At 39.8% G+C, this 18,908-nt stretch overlaps 1 pseudogene; it reads left to right on the forward strand.

The window, feature by feature from the left end:
- The first annotated feature begins 2,510 nt into the window (after positions 1 to 2,510).
- On the forward strand, positions 2,511 to 4,657 carry LOC102817333 (annotated as a pseudogene).
- Positions 4,658 to 18,908: the final 14,251 nt, after the last annotated feature.

Below are 18,908 nucleotides of genomic sequence, written 5' to 3' on the forward strand. Positions count from 1 at the left end.
CAATTAAGTGTTCTGGAATACTCATACTTCTCAATGTTGTCCAATGTCTAAGTGGAACAGAGGTAAATAGTGATGTATGCTCAACCTTGGAACAACAGGGCTCTGGGATACAGGGATTGAGGCATGGTTTGAATGGGAAAAGAGGGGAAATAATGTTACAATGTTTGTCTGTCTTTCAAATCTTGGTTTCTCTTGCCTACTATTATAAAATAGACACTTGAGAGGGAGAGAAAGGAATAACCAGAATCATCAAAAGCTTGTAAGTCTGTCTTCAGCCTATAACTGATTGGAATACCTAAAATGGGGCTAGAACTTGCCCAGTGAAAGAGGCTTCCTGTGGAGCCTTTGAATTGCATAAGACCTTAGATGGAATCCTGAAGCCCATCCAGAACCTTCTGAGGAGGGAAATTTCCACTAGAAAGGACAAGCAGACCAGCCTGGAGTGGCTAGACGAACAAAAGATACTTTTTTAAAGAAAGACCAGCAAGAATAACCAAAAACAATAATGGCAGTCCAATTGACTACTACAAGAACAAGCAAGCTGTTTGTCTAGGAGCCATCAAGGCAAGTCGGGTCCCCTCAGGGCAAACCCCCTTCCAAGACTAAGACTCAAGGGGAATACATGAGCAGGCATATGGTTTTGCTGGTGACCATGCTAGTCTACTGATAAGGGGAAGTGGGGGAAAACAGCAATGAAGGAAGGTGTGAGCTAAGTCCTACCCGTTCAATAGACTCCTGTCAACTTGGGTTGAGACCTGGTTGGCCAGCAGTATGGTGAGACCTGGGGACTCCTGGGCCCAGGAACAGGGACATGGCCACAAAGGACTAGAGCAGAAAGTGAAGTGTCCAGCTAATATGAAGTGAGGGGAGATGCACAAGAATATCCATACTTGTAGATAGTACCCACTTGACCTAGTTTCAAGGGCTGGATGATCAGAACTTGACTAGAGGAAGAAAGAAGAGGTAAAAAAGTGTAACCCTCTACAATTTGATGAACTTGACCTACATTTATGGATGTAGTAGCTCAAAAGAGGGAATGAATCTTTACAGCAAGAAACACCTCTACCTACTTGGTACACAGGGTTGATAGGGATGGGCAACTTAAGACATTGGCTACCCAAAATGGGGGAGCTACAAAGGCACGAAGTGACTGGCTACAAGCTTTCAAGAGGGAGCCTAGTTCCAGAGGGTGCACAGGAAGGTAGAATCTCCACTGAGTGGTTTCCAACCTGTCTAGTTTGGGCTGGTGAAAGGAGATGAGGATAAGACTCTTGTGGTTCAATAGTGAATAATTGCTATCAGGACTGACTGTGAGTGTTGCAAATGCAAAGGTAGATATTTTGTAACAAAAGAAGGGAAGTGGCTGAACTTGCAGTCCAGGAGTAGAGGACCCTGGGACCATCAAGGGAGAAGCACAGAGTGTGGGACCCTATCCAGAGAAGCAGTGATGCCAGAGATGGAGGCAGAGTCGATGATGTAGAGAGATGGAGTGGCTGGGGACTCTGGACTCAGGGAGGGAGAGGGGCTGTGTGCTGATGGCCGGTGGGCAGGCTTGCAGGGTATGCCCTTTGGTTGTTTGAATGGGTATATATTCCTGAATGCTTCAGTGTACATCCAAAAAACAACAACAACAAAAAAAATCCAAGAGAGAATGGAAGCAAATGCTGTTGAATGATGATGCATGGAGGTGATTGTAACCATTGTAATGAAACAAAATATGATAGGATGAATGTAAAGCTGATGTTCTCCCATGTACACTATCACTCAATTCACAATAAAAACTTGAAAAAAAAATTCACTGATTGCTCACTGAATCCTTAAAGTAGTATCCTTGGATCTTGGTGTACAATGGGAAAAACAAGCACGGCCCCTGCTTTGAGGAAACCTGTAGTCTATAAGACATCAAAGATGGTGCCATAACAAAACAAAGAACACTAGATTAGTGATGAGTTTATCACTTCTTTCCTGGTATCCCTGACCTGGACACAAGGTAGCCTAAAACCTAGAAGTGAACATTGTCAAGGAGCAGCCCAGCCTATGATGGTCCATACCAAAACCAAAACCAAAACTAATCTCACTGCCATCAAGTCAATTCGGATTCATAGTGACTCCACAGAAGTCCTGGTGTGGTGCCGTAGTATAAACACTGGACTGCTAACCATAAGATTGGCAGTTCAAACCCACTAGCTAATCCTCAGAAACCCAATACAGGGTCACTATGAATCAGGTTAACTCAAAGACACTTAAGAATAACAACAACAACAACTGTAGGACCAAAAGGGACTGTCCCATAGGGTTTCTAAGGCTGTAAATCTTTATGGAAGCAGACTGCCACATCTTTCTTCTGAGGAGTGGTTGGTGGGTTCAAACTGACCACCCTTTAGTAAGCAGCTGAATACTTTATCATTCAGTCACCAGGGTTCCTGTGCCACAACTAAGCAAGCTGAGAAGAAAGCTCTTGTGCTCCTTTGGCATCAGCCAGAAGTTCTGACATATAAGTTCTGGATGGCATGCAGGAACGTCCACCTGCCATGTATCAGAACACCAGGTTAGTCTCCTTTCTTGGCTTGCTCAAATCATTTTTGTGCAAATCTGGGGACCTTCCCTGACTTCCCCAAACCTCATTATGTGAGTAAAGAACCTTTTCATGCTCTTATAACTCTTTATGTGCAAACTATATATTGTGTGTGTGTTACATTCCATTTTTTCTAGGTGACCATAATGACCCCTGGACATGATGTAGTTGTAAGAAATGCATAACACAGTGAGGTCAAAACAAAACAAAAGTCTCTGCTTTCTAGCTAGAGGAACAAGAAGGAAATTCAGGCAACCAGAAAGTATCGGGAGATCTCAGAGAGAGGGGAGCTTGAAAAGGGACCACATCAAGTTATTTTAAGAACTGCTCACTTACTCATAAGCAATGCACTCAAGTAATTGACTGTTAAGAGCATATCCTAGACTTTGAGAACTGGCTGATTCTGACTCATAGGGATCCTGTGGGACAGAGTAGAACTGCCTCATCAGGTTCCAAGGTCATAAATTTTTACAAATCCAATTGCCATATCTTTCTCCTGTGGAGTGCGGGTGGGTTTGAACTGCTGACCTTTCAGTTAGCAGCCTGGTGCTCAATCACTGCACTACCAGAGATCTTGACTGGCCACTAGGTGGCATTTATATCTGACAGATCTGAACAGCACTGCACAAGCTACGGAAACAGAATTGACACTGAAATCACAACTCACAGAAGGTTGATTGAACATACAGCCTGAAACCACTGATTGCCTGATAAAACACACACACAAAAAAGTCAGCATTTCATAGGATTTAAACAAGAACCTGAGTCTCATAACATTAAGAATGTCTAAGATACAATCAGAAATTTATCAGCATACATTGTTGTTGTTGGTGGTGTTAGATGCTATTGAGTTGGTTCTGACTCATAGCGGTCATATGCACACCATAATGAAACACTGCCCATTCCTGTTCCATCCTCACAATTGTTGTTACACTTGAGTCCATTGCTGCTGCCACTGTGCCAATCCATCTCCTTGGGGGGGGGGGTCTTCCTCTTTTTTGCTGACCCTTCACTTTACCAAACATGGATAGTGTCCTTCTCTAGGGCTTACTCCCTTCTGATAATATGAATGAAGTATGAGAGACAAAATCTGACCATCCTGGCTTCTAAGGGGCATTCTAGCTGTACTTCTTCCAATACATATTTGTTTGCTCTTCTGGCAGTCCATGGTACTTTTAATATTCTTCTCCAATACCATAGCTCAAATGCATCAAATCTTCCACCATCTTCCTTACTCATTGTCCAACTTTCACATGCATTTGAGGCTATTGAAAATACCATGGCTTGGGTCAGGTGTACCTTAGTCCTTAAACTGACATTTTTGCTCTTCAACATGTTGAGGAGGTCTTGTGCAGCAGATTTGCCTCATGCAGTACATCATTTGATTTTTTTAACTGCTGCTTCCATAAGTGTTGATAGTGGATCCAAGCAAAATGAAGTCTTTAAAAACTGATCTTTCCTCCACTTATCATCATGTTATTTATTGGTCTAGTGGTGAGGATTTGTGTTTACTTTTCAAAGAGGGTTTGGAACTTCCAGAAGATGAAGAGGAGAAAAAGAAACAAGAAGAGAAGTAAACAAAGTTTGAAAACCTCTGCAAAATCATGAAAGACATCTTGGAGAAAAAAGTAGAAAAAGTGGTGGTGTCCAATCTGTTGGTCACATCCCCATGCTACATCGTCACGAGCATGTACGGCTGGAGAGCCAACATGGAAAGAATCTTGAAGGCTCAGGCCCTGAGAAACAACTCAACAATGGGCTACATGGCCGCCAAGAAGCACCTGGAGGTAAACCCTGACCACTCCATCATCGAGACCTTTGCGGCAAAAGGCCGAGGCTGACAAGAACGACAAGTCTGTGAAGGATCTGGTCATCTTGCTCTATGAGACCGCACTGCTGTCTTCAGGCTTTAGTCTAGAAAATCCCCAGACAGATGCTAACAGGATCTACAGGATGATCAAACTCGGCCTGGGGATTGATGAAGATGACCCCACTGCTGACGAGACCAGCACAGCTGTCACTGAAGAGATGCTGCCCCTCGAAGGTGATGATGACACGTCATGCATGGAAGAAGTTGATTAATTCGTCCTGAGGGATCACGTGTTTGATACTTTTTCTTCAATATATTTTCAAGGATTGTATTTAAGTTTTGTTACCATTTTAAAAACTTGGATGGCATGACACTAATCGGGGGAAGCTAAGATTTCTTTCTACTTCTAAGTGTGCTCCTATGGTCCTTTAGGAATTAAGGCAGAGCTAGTTGTTCCTATTCCACGTTGGCTTATTTAACAGATGGATATAACATTTTGTTGTAAGGTGTATGTAATCCAATGTTAACTCTGTGGTCTCAAAGTGTTAGCTATTAAGCAGATTCCTTAACCCAAACTTGTTTAGTCACTGAGATATTGAAATAGACCTTGATGTTATAAAAGAAAAAGCTGTTAAAACGACTTGAGTTTCATCTTCTAGGATCTTGCTTTTTAGCCTTCCATCCCTGGTAGTTAACAAGGTGCATGTGCTAGGCCTCTAGACATTAGTACGTTACACTGAACCAACCTGATGGACTAAGTATCGGGCTCCTGGAAACCCATACTGAAAGCTGCAGTCTTTGATCTTCATCAGTAATTATTTTAAGTCCTCTTTGTTTTCAGCAAACAAGGTTGTATCATCTGCATGTCACAGGTTGTTAATGAGTCTTTCTCCAATCCTGAAGCCATGTTCTTCTTCATATAACCCACCTTCTCTGATTATTTGCTCAGCATATAGATTGAATAAGTATGGTTAAAGAATATAACCCTGGTGCACATCTTTCTTGATTTTAAGTCATTCAATGTCCCCTTGTTCTGTTAGAAAGACTGCCTCTTGGTCTATGTACAAATTCCTCATGACCACAAGTAAGTGTTCTGGAATAGCCATGACTCACCACGTTATCCATAGCTTGTCATGATCCACACAGTGAAAAGCCTTTGCATAGTCAATACAGCATAGAAAAACATCTTTCTGGTATTTTCTGCTTCACCCAAGATTCATCTAACGTCAGCAATGATATCCTTCGTCCTATGTCCTTGTCTGAGTCTAACTTGAACTTCTGGCAATTCCCTATCAATGTACTGCTGCAGCCATTTTTTAATAATCTTTAGCAAAATTTTACTTGCATGTGATATCAATGATTTGTCTGATGACGTTGCATTCCATTGAGTTACTGCTCTTTGGAAAGGGCGCAAATATGGATCTCTTCCAATCAGTTGGCCAGGTAACTGTCTTCCAAATTTCTTGGCATAGGTGAGTGAGTGCCTCCAGCACTGCATCAGTTTGTTGAAAGATTTCAATTTCTATTCCATCAATTCTTGGAGCCTTGTTCTTTGCTAATGCTGTCAATACACCTTGGACTTCTTCCTTCTGGATCATTGACTCTTGTTCATATGCTACCTCTTGAAATGGTTGAACACTGACCATTTCTTTATGGTACAATGTCCAGCACATTATCCCACAGTGCCACACCAGGACTCCCTACAGTATACATTGTTGTTGTTGTTAAGTGCCATCGAATCAATTCCAACCCATAATAACCCTGTATAGGGTTTCCAAGGAGCAGCTGGTGAGCTTGAATCACCGACCTTGCAGTTCAAATGGCTTTACAGTCTGGCGCATTAACCCACAGTCCCACACCAGGATTCTAGTATACATAGAACCAGGGAAATCTCAACTCTAGTGAGACTGATATCTTCAGATACAAAGATGTTAGAATGATTTGATAAAGACTTTAAAGCAGCTATTATAAAAATACTCCTCTAACTTTTGAAATGAATAGATAGAAAAATTATAGCAAATAAATAGAAAATAAAACAAAGAATCAAATGGAAATTTTATAACTGAAAAACAATTACAAAAAATAAAGGATAAAACAAACAAACAAGCCCTCATTGGATGGGCTTGACAGTAGACAGTAGGATGGAAATAACCAAGGAAGCAGTCAGTGAACTTAAAGACCAACAAATATTATACAATCTGAATAAAGAGAAAAAGATGGAAAAAAAAAAATTCCAAAGGACAAAACAGGACACTGTCAAAAGGTCTAACATTTGTGTCATCAACATTACAAAAGGAGAAAAGAATAACTGTGGCGTAGAGAAAATACTGGAGGAAATAATGGCTGAAAATTGCCCAAATTGAGAGCATATGTTTTATGACAACAATTGAATTAGACTAGAAATCAATAACATAAAGACAACAGAGAAATCTCCAAATAATTGTAAATAAAAAAGTACACCTCCAAATAATATATGGGCCAAAGAAAAAGAAGTCTCAAGATTAGGAAAAAACCACTGAACTAAACAAAAATTAAAATAAATCTATTAAAATTTGCAGAGCACTGGTAAGACAGTGCTTCCAGGAAAGTTTATAGTGTTCTATGCTTATGTTGGAGTTCTGGTGTGGTGCTATGGGTTAATGCACCAGACTGCAAAGCCATTTGAACTGCAAGGTCGGCGGTTCAAGCTCACCAGCTTCTTCTTGGAAACCCTATACAGGGTCGTTATGGGTCAGAACCGATTTGACAGCACTTATAACAACAACATGCTTATGTTGGAGTTCTGGCATGGCACTGTGAGTTAATGTGCTGGACTGCAAAGTCGGTTTGAACCACAAGGTCAGCGGTTCAAGCTTACCAGCTGCTCCTCGGAACCCCTATGCAGGGTCTCTGTGAATCAGAACAGACTGGATGGCACTTAACAAAATTCTTAGAGAATAAAGGTTTTAAATCAGTAACTCTAAGCTTCCATCTTGAGAACGTATAAAGGAAGAGTTAAATAAATGTAAAATAAACTGAAGGAAGGAACTAGTACAGATGAGGCCAGAAATTAATGAAAAATCAAAGAAATCAATAGTTATTTCTTCAAAAAATTGATAAAATTAATAAAGCAACACAAAGATTAAAAAAAGACAAAAGTAATATCATAAATGAGAAGATATCATTCGTAGACCTTGCAGAACAGATCAGTGGTTACCAGGAGTTTGGGTTTGATGGGAGAGTATGACCATAAATGAATAATGTAAGGAAATTTTGGGGAATGATGGAATTATTGTGTGTCTTGATTAGTATCATGGTTCATCAAGACAAACAGATAAGTGTATTAAAATTAATGGAACTGAATACAAGAAAGTCAATTTGGCTATCCACTAATTAAAACTTAAATTGTTACTGTTGTGTTGGTTCTGACTCATAGCTACCCTATGCACCACAGAATGAAAGCTAGCCTTGTTCTATGTCATCCTCACAATTGCTATTATGCTTGAGCCAATTGCTGCTGCCACTGTATTAATCCATCTCATTGTGGGTCTTCCTATTTTTCATCAACCTTCCACTTTCCTATACCTGATGTCCTTCTCCAGTGACTGGTCCTTCTTGATCTCATCTTCCGGCACTATCTCTACAATGATCTGATGCTATTCAAAGTATTGTCATCTTCTAGCACTATATCTGACAATTATAGATGCTATTCATAAGGCTTTTAGTGATTAACCATTAAGTGATCTGTTTCTCCTTCCTATTCTGTCTTAGTCTGGAAACTTTGCTGAAACCTGTGCACCATGGGTGACTCTGTGACATAGCTTCCAGCATCACAGCAACATCCAAGTCACTACAGTATGACAAACGGACAGACGAATAGTAGAAATAGAATTATAAATATGTATTTCAAAAAGTTTGTGGAAAACGGAATGAAAAAATCATGGAATTTTTCTACAAATTTTAGAAGCCCCATACTGTGTGTGTGTATATGTGTGTGTATGTTGTTGTTAAGTGCTGTTAATTCCAACTCATAGCGGTCCAGTATAGGGTTTATGAGGAGCAGCTGATGGGTTTGAGCCATATACCTTACAGTTAGCAATCCAGTGTTTACCCTCAAATGCTACACGAGGACTCCATATATATATATGTAGGTGTGTGTGGCACAGTGGGTAATCATGGCTGCTAACTTAAGGTCAGTAGTTAGAACCCACTAGCCATTCCACAAGGAGCTCTGGTAGCGTAGTGGTTATGAATTGGGCTGCGAACCGCAAGGTCAGCAGTTTGAAACTACCAGCTGTTCCACTGGAGAAAGATGAGGCATTCTGCTCTCGTAGAGATTTACAGCCTTGGAAACCCCGTACAGGGTCGCTATGAGTCGGAACCGACTCCACGGCACACAGCAGCAGCAGCAACCATTCCACGGGAGAGAGATGTGGGACTCTGCTTCCAGACGCCGTTAATATGAGTCCAAATCACCAACAACAATGGGTTATAGTGCAGCCATGCTGACACATTGTTGTTGTTGTTAGGTGCCATTGAATCAGCATCGACTCATAGCGACTCTATGTACAGCAGAGTGAAACACTGCCCGATCCTGGGCCAATCTCACTACTGTTGCCACGCTTGAGTCCATCGATGCCACCACCTGGCCAATCCATCTCGTTGGGGGGGTCTTCCTCCTTTTCTCTGACCATCCACCTTACGAAACATGATATCCTTCTCCAGCGACTGGTCCCTCCTGACAATATGTCTGAAGTATGAGACATGAAGTATGGCCATCCTGGCCTCCAAGGAGCACTCTGGCTGCACTGCTTCCAAAATGGATCTATTGGTTCTTTTGGCAGCCCACGGTACTTTCAATATTCTCCTCCAACACCAAAAATCAAAGGCATCAATTCTTCTATAGTCTTCCTTATTCACTGTCCAGCTTTTGCATGCATATGAGGTTATTATTAGCCATTAGAAAAATGCAAACTAAAACCACACTGCAATCATCACTACATATCTATAAAAATGTAAAATACTGCCAAAGATGCAGAGAAACAGGATCATTCATACATTACTGGGAGGAATGTAAATGTAGAGTCACTCTGGAAAACAGTTTGGCAGTTAATTCAAACAACACAACAGAACCAAACAAATGAAACAAGCACTCAACTAAACATCTTGAGCATTTATTCCAGAAAAATGAAAACTTATGTTCGCACAAAAATCTGCACCTGAATGTTTATAGCACCTTTATTCCTAATAGTCAAAAAGCAGAAACAATCCAGATTTTTTTTTTTTAGTAGTTACAGTACATACACACATGAAATATTACTAAGCAATAAAAAGGAACAAACTATTGATATAGGCAATTGCCCAGATGATTCTCCAGAGAATTATACTCATTGAAAAAAGCCAACCCCCAAAGGTATATGTTCTGTGATTTTATTTATTTAACGTTCTTGAAATGACAAGCATATAGAAATGTGGAACAAATTAGAGGTTGCCAGCAGCTGAGGAGGCTGGGGGGGAGAGAAGTGGGTGTAGCTATTAAAAGACAGCATCAGGAATCCTTGTGGTGATAGAAATGTTCTGCATTGTGACGGAACCAATGTTAACATCCTAGTTATCATACTGTGTTATAGGACTGCACATACGAATTTACAATTACCTCAATATAAGAAGTTTAATTAACAAAACAACACAATACTCCCAATACCTGGGGAAAAACCAGTATCCACGAAATAGAATGTATGGGGATATGGAAGCCAGGCACCAGGGACTTTTAAAGATCCCCAGGTGGTTCCAACTGACAGCAAATTTGGGGACAACTTAATTACGCTTCTCAGAAAATAAAATCTTTAAGAAGAAGAAGTAAATACAAAGCTTTTTCTAGAGTTCTGTCTACAGAGACTTCTTTGTAAAAATGAATGGCACTGAAGTTTCTTGTTACATTTTGGCTGTGGATCCAGTCAATATAAGAGGCCTTGGAGGTTTCTTACTCATCTTACAATCTTTGAAGCTTCACTGACTGAAAGCTTAAGACTAGAGGCCAATATTATTATCACTTTGTTACTGGAGCAATTTGCCAAGATTTATAAAAAGCCAGTTCACAGACAAGGCAATTCTTTCTCTTGTCTTTATTCCAATAATCTTAATTAACTCAAACCTGAGGAAATGAATTATACAAATGTTGCTAAGGTATAACAGGTGTGTCGTTCTATTTTAAGATGAACACTCCACCCCGAACTGACTTTTACTTCAAATCCTTTAAAATCCATTCTCCTTCTTTCCAAGACATTTCTTGGCGACAGTACTGAAACTAAAGTCAAACTTAGAAGAAAAGTAAAAGAAACGGCATCTTCCCTCTCATTAAGCTTGCACTCATTTTTATTTTTACAGTGAGTCCTGATTATTGTTGAGAGTGTTTTAGAATGTTCTTCAGCTGCATGTTTTCAATTGCACATTTTCAAATGATCATGTTCCTATTTTGGGGCCCATTTGATGTCGTTATGTGCCGTGGAGTTGCTTCCAACTCATAGCAACCCTGTACGGGGTTTCCGAGGCTGTAAATCTTTATGGGAGCAGAAAGCCTCATCTTTCTCTGGTGCAACAGCTGGTAGTTTCGAACTGCTGACCCTCAGGTTCGCAGCCTAATTCGTAACCACTACGCTACCAGAGCTTCTTTTGGGGCTCATATCTTCTCTTATTTTCATTTTAAATTAAAAATATTATCTTAAGTGAATGATCAGAGTAATGAGATTCAGTCGCCTTATCAGACAAGATAATCTACTTTTTCTCAAAGACATTTTTATTGGATTAAGAAGTATTTCTTCAAAGAGAATAAGAATAACACTATACCTTAACTCTCTACGCTCACCAAACCAGTCTTCTGTTTGATTTTCACACTTGAAATATCACAAGTACAGTTGCTGTTCCATGGGGGCTAATAGAATAGGGGAGACGGTGCTATTTTTAATATTTATTTTCACTTCCATGAAGTCTACTTTGGGTAAGATGAATTTGTCTGTATATGCTAGTGAATACTTGTCATGGATTGATTGTGTTCCCCTAAAATATCTGTCTTCATTGCAGGTGTATAGATATTATCCTATCACAGACAGCATTGTACATCAAGATAAGAGCTTGAGATGCTCTTTTTGAGGAGGAATGCAATGCCATTCCTCTTCAATTTGTCATTCCCAGCAAATTAAACAATATGATTGTCTGATTCAAAATGGCCAATACAAAGCCATTTCAACTCACTAATGCCTAGGATATTGATTTTAATATGTTCTATTTCATTTTTGACAACTTCCAATTTTCCTAAATTCATACATTCCATGTTCCAATTATTAATGGATGTTTGAAGGGGTTTCTTCTTATTCTAAGTTGTGCCCCCATCAGCAAACGAAGGTCCTGAAAACTTGATTCCTTTCATGTCATTATGGTCAACTCTACTTTGAGGAGGCAGCTCTTTCCCGGTCATATTTTAAGTGCCTTCTAACCTGAGGGGCTCATCTTCTGGCGCTATATCTGAAAATGTTCTGGTGCTATTCATAAAGTTTTCAACTTGCAGCATGATATCTGACAGTATTCCTCTGCTATTCATAAGGTTTTCAGTGGCTAAACATTCAGAAGTAGTCCAGCTCTCCTTCTTTCTAGTCTGTTTTAGTCTGCAAGTTCTGCCGAAACCTGTCCACCATGGATGACCCTGCTGTTATCTTGAAGTACAATGCTGTCTGTGATAGAATAATATCCCTACACCTACAAGGAAGACCAGTTAATGCCACTATTATTCAAGTTTACCATCAAAGCCAGTGATGATGAAACTGAAGAATTCTACCAACTTCTTCAGTCTGGAATTGATCAAACATGAAATCAAGAAGCACTGAAAACTATTGGTGGTTGGAATACAAAGGTTGGAAACAGAAGAAGGATCAGTAGTTGGAATATATGGCCTAGTTGATAGAAATGATGCTGGAGATTTCATGATAGAATTTTGCAATATCAATGAACCTTTTTAAACACATAAAAAAGGTCATTATACACATGGATATCATGAGACAGAATGCATAGGAATCATATTTACTGCACCTGTGGAAAGAGACAGTGGAAAAGCTCAATGTCGTCAGCTAAAACAAGGCCAGGGACAAACTGTGAAACTGACCATCAATTATTCATATGCAAGTTTAGGCTGAAGCTGAAGAAAATTAAAACAAGTCCACAAAAGCCAAAACATGACTTTAAATATATCCCACCTGAGTTTATAGACCATCTCAAGAAGAGATTGCAGACATTAAACACTGAAGACCAAACAGCAGAGGAGTTGTAGGATGACATCAAGAATCTCATAGAAGAAGAAAGCAAAAGGTCATTAAAAAGACAAGAAAGAAAGAAAATACCCAAATGGAGGTTAGAATAGACTCTGAAACTTGCTCTCCAGCATAGAGATGCTAAAGTAAATGGAAGACATGAGTAGGTAAAATTGTCGAACAGAAAATTTCAAAGGGCAACTCAAGAAGACAAAGTTAAGTATTATAATGAAATGTGCAAAAACCTCAATTTAGAAAACCAAAAGGGAAGATCATGCTTAGCATTTCTCAAGATGGAAGAATTGAGAAAAAATTAAATTTCAAACTGCTATATTGAAAATTCTATGGGAAAAATATTGCATGATGCAGAAAACACTAAAAGATGATGGTACTAAAGGAAGAAGTCCAAGCAGCACTGAAGGCATGGATGGAAATTAAGGCTTCAGGAAATGACTGAATACAAGTTGAAAACTTTCAGCAAACCAATGCAGCACTAGAGGCAGTCATTCATCTATGCCAAGAAATTTGGAAGATTGCTATCCGGCTATCTGATTGGAATAGATCCATATTGGGCCTATTCCAAAGAGAGGTGTCCCAACACAATGCGGAAATCAAAGAACTATATAATTAATATCACATGCAAGTAAAATTTTGCTGAAAATGATTAAAAAACTATTGCAACAGTACATTGACAGAGAACTGCCAGAAATTCAAGCCATATAAAAAAGAGGATGAGGAACTAGATATCATTGCCAAAGTCAGCTAGATCTTGGCTGAAAGCAGAGAATAGCAAAAAGATGCTTACTTGTGCTTTATTGACTATGCAAAGGCTTTTGACTGTGTGGATCATAACAAACTATGGGTAACATTGAAAAGAATGGATATTCCAGATCACTTAATTATGCTTTACGAATAACCTGTACATAGACCAAGAGGCAATTAACAGAAAATAAGGGGATATTGAATCGTTTAAAATCAGGAAAGGTATGTGCCAGTGTTGTATCCTTTAATCATATTTATTTATTCTGTATGCTGAGGAATAACACCAAAACTGGATTATATGAAGAAGAGTGCAACATCAGGATTGGAGGAAGACTCATTAACAACTTGTGATTTGCAAATGATTATAACCAGTCGCTCTGCAGGAGAAAGATGAGGCTTTCTACTCCCGTAAGGATTTACACCCTCGGAAACCCAGTACAGGGTCGCTATGGGTCGGAACCGACTCAAAGGCACTTAACAACAACAACATAACCTTGTTTGCTGAAAGCCACGAGGACTTAAAATATTTACTGATGAAGATCAGAGACTACAGTCTTCAGTATGGATTGCACCTCAATGTAAAGAACCTGAAAATCATCACAAGTAGCCCAACTGAGTAACATCATGATAAATGGAGACGAGATTGAAGTTGTAAAAGACTTCATTTTGCTTGGACCCACAATCAACACTCATGGAATCATCAGTCAAGAAACCAAATGATATATTGCATTAGACAAATCTACAGCACAATATCTCTTTAAAGAGTTCAAGAGCAAAGATGTAAGTTTGAGGACTAAGGTGTGCTTGACTCATGCCATGGTATTTTCAACCACATCATATTCATATGAAAGTTGGATAATGAATAAGATAGAGCTTATGTATTTGAATGATGGTGTTGGAGAAGAATATTGAAAGTATCCTGAACTGCCAGAAGAACAAGCAAATCTGTCTTGGAGGAGTATGGTCAGAATACTCCTTAGAGGTCAGAATGGCAGGACTTCATCTCTCGTACTTTGGGCATGTTATCAGTAGGGACCAATCCCTTGAAGAGGACATCATGTTTGGTAAAGTGGAGGGTCAGCAAAAAAGAGGAAGACTCCCAAGGAGACGGACTGGCACAGTGGCAGCAGTAATGGGCTCAAATGTGATAATAATTGTGAGGATAGTGGAGTACTGGACAGGGTTTCATTCTGGTGTACACAGGGGCACTATCAGTCTGAACCAACTCAACTGTACCTAATGACAACAAAATATGTGTCAATTTGGTTGGGCTATGATCCTCAGTGGTTTGGCAGTTATGTAATGATGTAATGTGACAGTTTGTGATGAACCCCCAAGATGTGATCTGATGTGATAAATCAATAAGAGGATTAAGAGTAGGTTGTAATACTCTTAATCCCATCACAATCTTGATCAGATATAAGGTAGTTTCCCAGGAGTGTGGCCTGCAACACGTTTTATCTTAGAAGAGGTAACAGAAGAGAGAAATGAGTAGAGAGGTGGGACTCACTGCCACCAAGATAGAAGAGTCAGGAGTGCAGTGTGTCCTTTGAATCTGGGGTCCCTGCTCTATGAAGTTCCTGGATCCAGGAGAAGATTGATGGCAAGACATATGGAGATCTCCACGGAACACTGGACTATAGACGCTGAAAGGAGCCCAGAAAGAGAACAAGCCTTCCCCTAGAGCCAACACACTGAATTGGAATTTCTAACCTCCTTAACTGTGAGAAAATAAATTCCAGTTTGTTAAAGCCACCATTTGTGGTAATTCTGCTATAACAACACTAGATAAAAAATTATGCCTGTACATCCAGTTTACCATAGAGAAGAAAATAATTCTTTCACTATTTAAGCAAAATGGAAGAGTAAGAGGTCATTGCATTCAAAACAGAGGCTCTACTGGACTTAAATATACACAAACACACAGTATTAATCTTAGTTAAGGACAACCAATGAAAAATAAACTACACATAAGGATTACCTCTCACCCAATGAAGTCAAGTTTTCCTCCAACAACATCTGGAGACTGCAAAGTTTAAATGATTTGAAAAGAAGACTTATAGGCAGGAAACCATATTTGGTTCTGGCTCTCTGTGAACACAGTTTGTCGCTGAACCAATTCATCTGCTTCTAATTCACAATTCTCCTGTCCAAGTACTCTCAATTGATTCTCCCAGGCCATGAAATGCTTTTCCCACCTAGGGCCTTTGCTCAGGCATTCCTGCTTTCTATAATATTTTTCTCCTGGTTCTTTGCTTGCTGACTTCCTCTCAGACTTTAAGTTTCAGTTAAAATAATGTCCCTACCTGTCCTTCCCTCTCTAGAGTTACAATCTGACTCAATACCCTATTTGTCTCCTTGCCCTATTCCATCCAGTGCTTGACATTAATAGATAAGCTATCTGTGAAATTAGTAAGTGCTTCCGATTTTAACTTTGAAAGGAGCCCTAGTGGTGTAGTGGATTATGTGTTGGGCTACTAATCCAAAGTCCAGCAGCTAAAGTCCACCAGACACTGCAAGAGAGAAAGATGAGACTTCCTAGTCCCATAAAGATTTATAGTCTTGGAAACCCTATACAGGGTTGCTATGAGTCAGAACCAACTTGATGGCACACAACCACCACAACTATCACCTTAGCTTTGAAGATGTCCTGGTGGTGCTGTAGGGTAAACACTGGACCCACCAGCCTCACCTTGGGAGAAAGAAGAGGCTTTCTGCTCCCATAAAGATTTACAGTCTATGAGTCAGAATCAATTCAGTGGCAGTGGGTTTGGTTTTTGGTTTGCTCTAGCATTAAACAAGCCCTGGTTGCACAATGGGTAAAGCACTTGACTGCTAATTGAAAGAGAAACCAAGTCCACCCACCATTATGTCAAAGAAAGATGTGACAGTCAGCTTCTGTAAAGATTACAGCCTTGGAAACCCTAAGGGGCAGTGGATTTGGTTAGTGTTTGGACTCTAGCTTTAAAAAGTAGGTATTACATTATTACCTTAATGGAATTTTAGTGACAAAACTTAACTATATTTTTCAGTTGAAACACACATACATAGGATAATCAGGCACAAATAATACAAATAATTAGCTCAAGTCAGTTAGGATCAGAGGCTGTCTTCCAATGGTGACATACATGTTGTTCACATAAATTTTCAAACACCTGCCACACACAGCAACCTGTGACCTAGACCTGACCACTCTGTTTCACAAGTGTTTTCTCTTCTGAACCTTGTGAACATCTATTTTTTTACCCTATTCATCCATTCAGTGTTGTTGTTAGGTGCTGCCAAGTCAGTTTCAACTCATAGCAACTCTATGCACAACAGAATGAAACACTGCCTGTCCTGCTCCACACTTTCAATTGGTATGTTTGACTCCATTGATGCTGCCACAATGTCAATCCATCTTGTTGAAGGTCTTCCTCTTTTTAGCTGATCCCCTATTTTACCACCACCACTTCTCAGTCAGTTTGTCATACTGTGGTGGCTAGTATGTTGCTGTGATTCTAGAAGCTAGGCCATGGGTATTTTAAATACTAGCAGGGTCACCCACAGTGAACAGGTTTCAGCTGATCTTTCAGAGAGACAGACTATTTCCAAATATTTAGTTACTAAAAACCTTATGATAGCAGTGGAACACTGTCATATAGCACCAGAATACTGAATATTGAAACACGATGAAGAGCACCAGAATATTGTCAGATATAGTGCCTGAAAATGAGGCCCTCAGGTTGGAAGGTACCCAAAATAAGATGGGGGAAGAACTGCCTCCTCCAAGTAGAGTTCAATGTGATGATGGGAATGGAGAAAAACCTTTGGGGCCTTCATTTGATGATGAGGCACAACTCAAAATCAAGAGAAACAGCTGTAAACATCCATTAATAATCAGAACATGGAAAGTAAGAAGTATGAATCTAGAAAACTGCAAATTGTCAAAAACTAAACAGAACGCATAAACATCAAGATCCCAGGCATTAGTGAGCTGAAATGGACTGTTACTGGCCATTTTGATTCTGACAGTCATGCAGTTTATTATGTGGAGAATGACAAATTGAAGTGGAATGGCATTGCATTCATCATCAAAAAGACCCTATCAAAATCTGTGATAGGGTAGTATTCACATGTTTACAAGGAAGACCAGTTAATATCACCATTATTCAATATTCAAATTTACGCACCAACCACTAAAGCCAGTGATGATGAAATTGAAGAATTCTACCAACTTTTCAGTCTGAAACTGATCAAACATGCAATCAAGATTTATTGATAATTACTGGTGATTGGAATGCAAAGGTTGGAAACAAACAGGAAGGATCAGTAGTTGGAAAATACGGCCTTGGTGATAGAAACAATGCTGGAGAGTGCATGATAGAATTTTGTAAGAGCAATGACTTCTCCATTGTAAATACCTTTTTGAAACAATGTAAAAGATACACATGTACCTCACCAGATGGAATACACAGAAATCAAATTGGCTACACGTGTGGAAAAAAGATGGTGGAAAAAGCTCCATATCATCAGTCAAAAGAAGGCCAGGGGCAGACTGTGGAACAGATCATCAATTGCTCATATGCAAGTTCAGCCTTCAGTATAGATTGCATCTCAATGTCAAGAACACAAAAATCCTCACCACTGGACCAATAAACAACATTCTTATCAATGGAGAAAAGATTGAAGTTGTCAAGGAATACATTCTTCTTGGATCAACTATCAACACTCATGGAAGCAGCAGTCAAGAAATCAAATGACGTATTGCATTAGGCAAATCTGCTGCACAAGACCTTTTTCAAGTGTTGAAGAGCAAAGATGTCAGCTTGAGGACTAAGGTGTGCCTGACACAAGCTATGGTATTTTCAATAACCTCATATGCATGCAAAATCTGGACAGTGAATAAGGAAGACCATAGAAGAATTAATGCTTTTGAGGTATGGTGTTGGAGAAGAATATTGAAAGTACCATGGGCTGCCAAAAGAACCAACAGACCTGTGTTGGAAGAAGTGCAACCAAAGTGCTCCTTGGAGGCCAGGATGGCCAAACTTTGCCTCTCATACTTTGGACATATTCTCAGGAGGGACCAGTGGCTGGAGAAGGATATCATGTCTGGTGAGGTAGAGGATCTGAAAAAAAGAGGAAGTCCCTGGCGAGATGGATTGGCAAAGTGGCAGCATCAATGGGCTCAGGCATGGCAACAATAGTGAGATTGACCCAGGGTCAGGCAGTGTTTTGTCCTGTTGCGCATAGGGTCACTATGAGTCGGTACCAACTCGATGGCACCTAACAACAACAACAAGTGCAGGCTGAAGCTGAAGAAAATTAAATTCACAAGAGCCAAAATATAACCTTGAATATATCCCACCTGAATTTAGAGATCACCTGAAGAACAGATTTAATACATTAGACACTAAAGACTGAAAATCAGAAGAATTATGGGGGACACCGAGAACATCACACAGAAAGAGAGCAAAAGGTTATAAGGCAAAGACTAAAA

Source organism: Chrysochloris asiatica, unplaced genomic scaffold (genome assembly GCF_000296735.1).
Source record: "Chrysochloris asiatica unplaced genomic scaffold, ChrAsi1.0 scaffold00019, whole genome shotgun sequence".
Lineage (NCBI taxonomy): Eukaryota > Metazoa > Chordata > Mammalia > Afrosoricida > Chrysochloridae > Chrysochloris > Chrysochloris asiatica.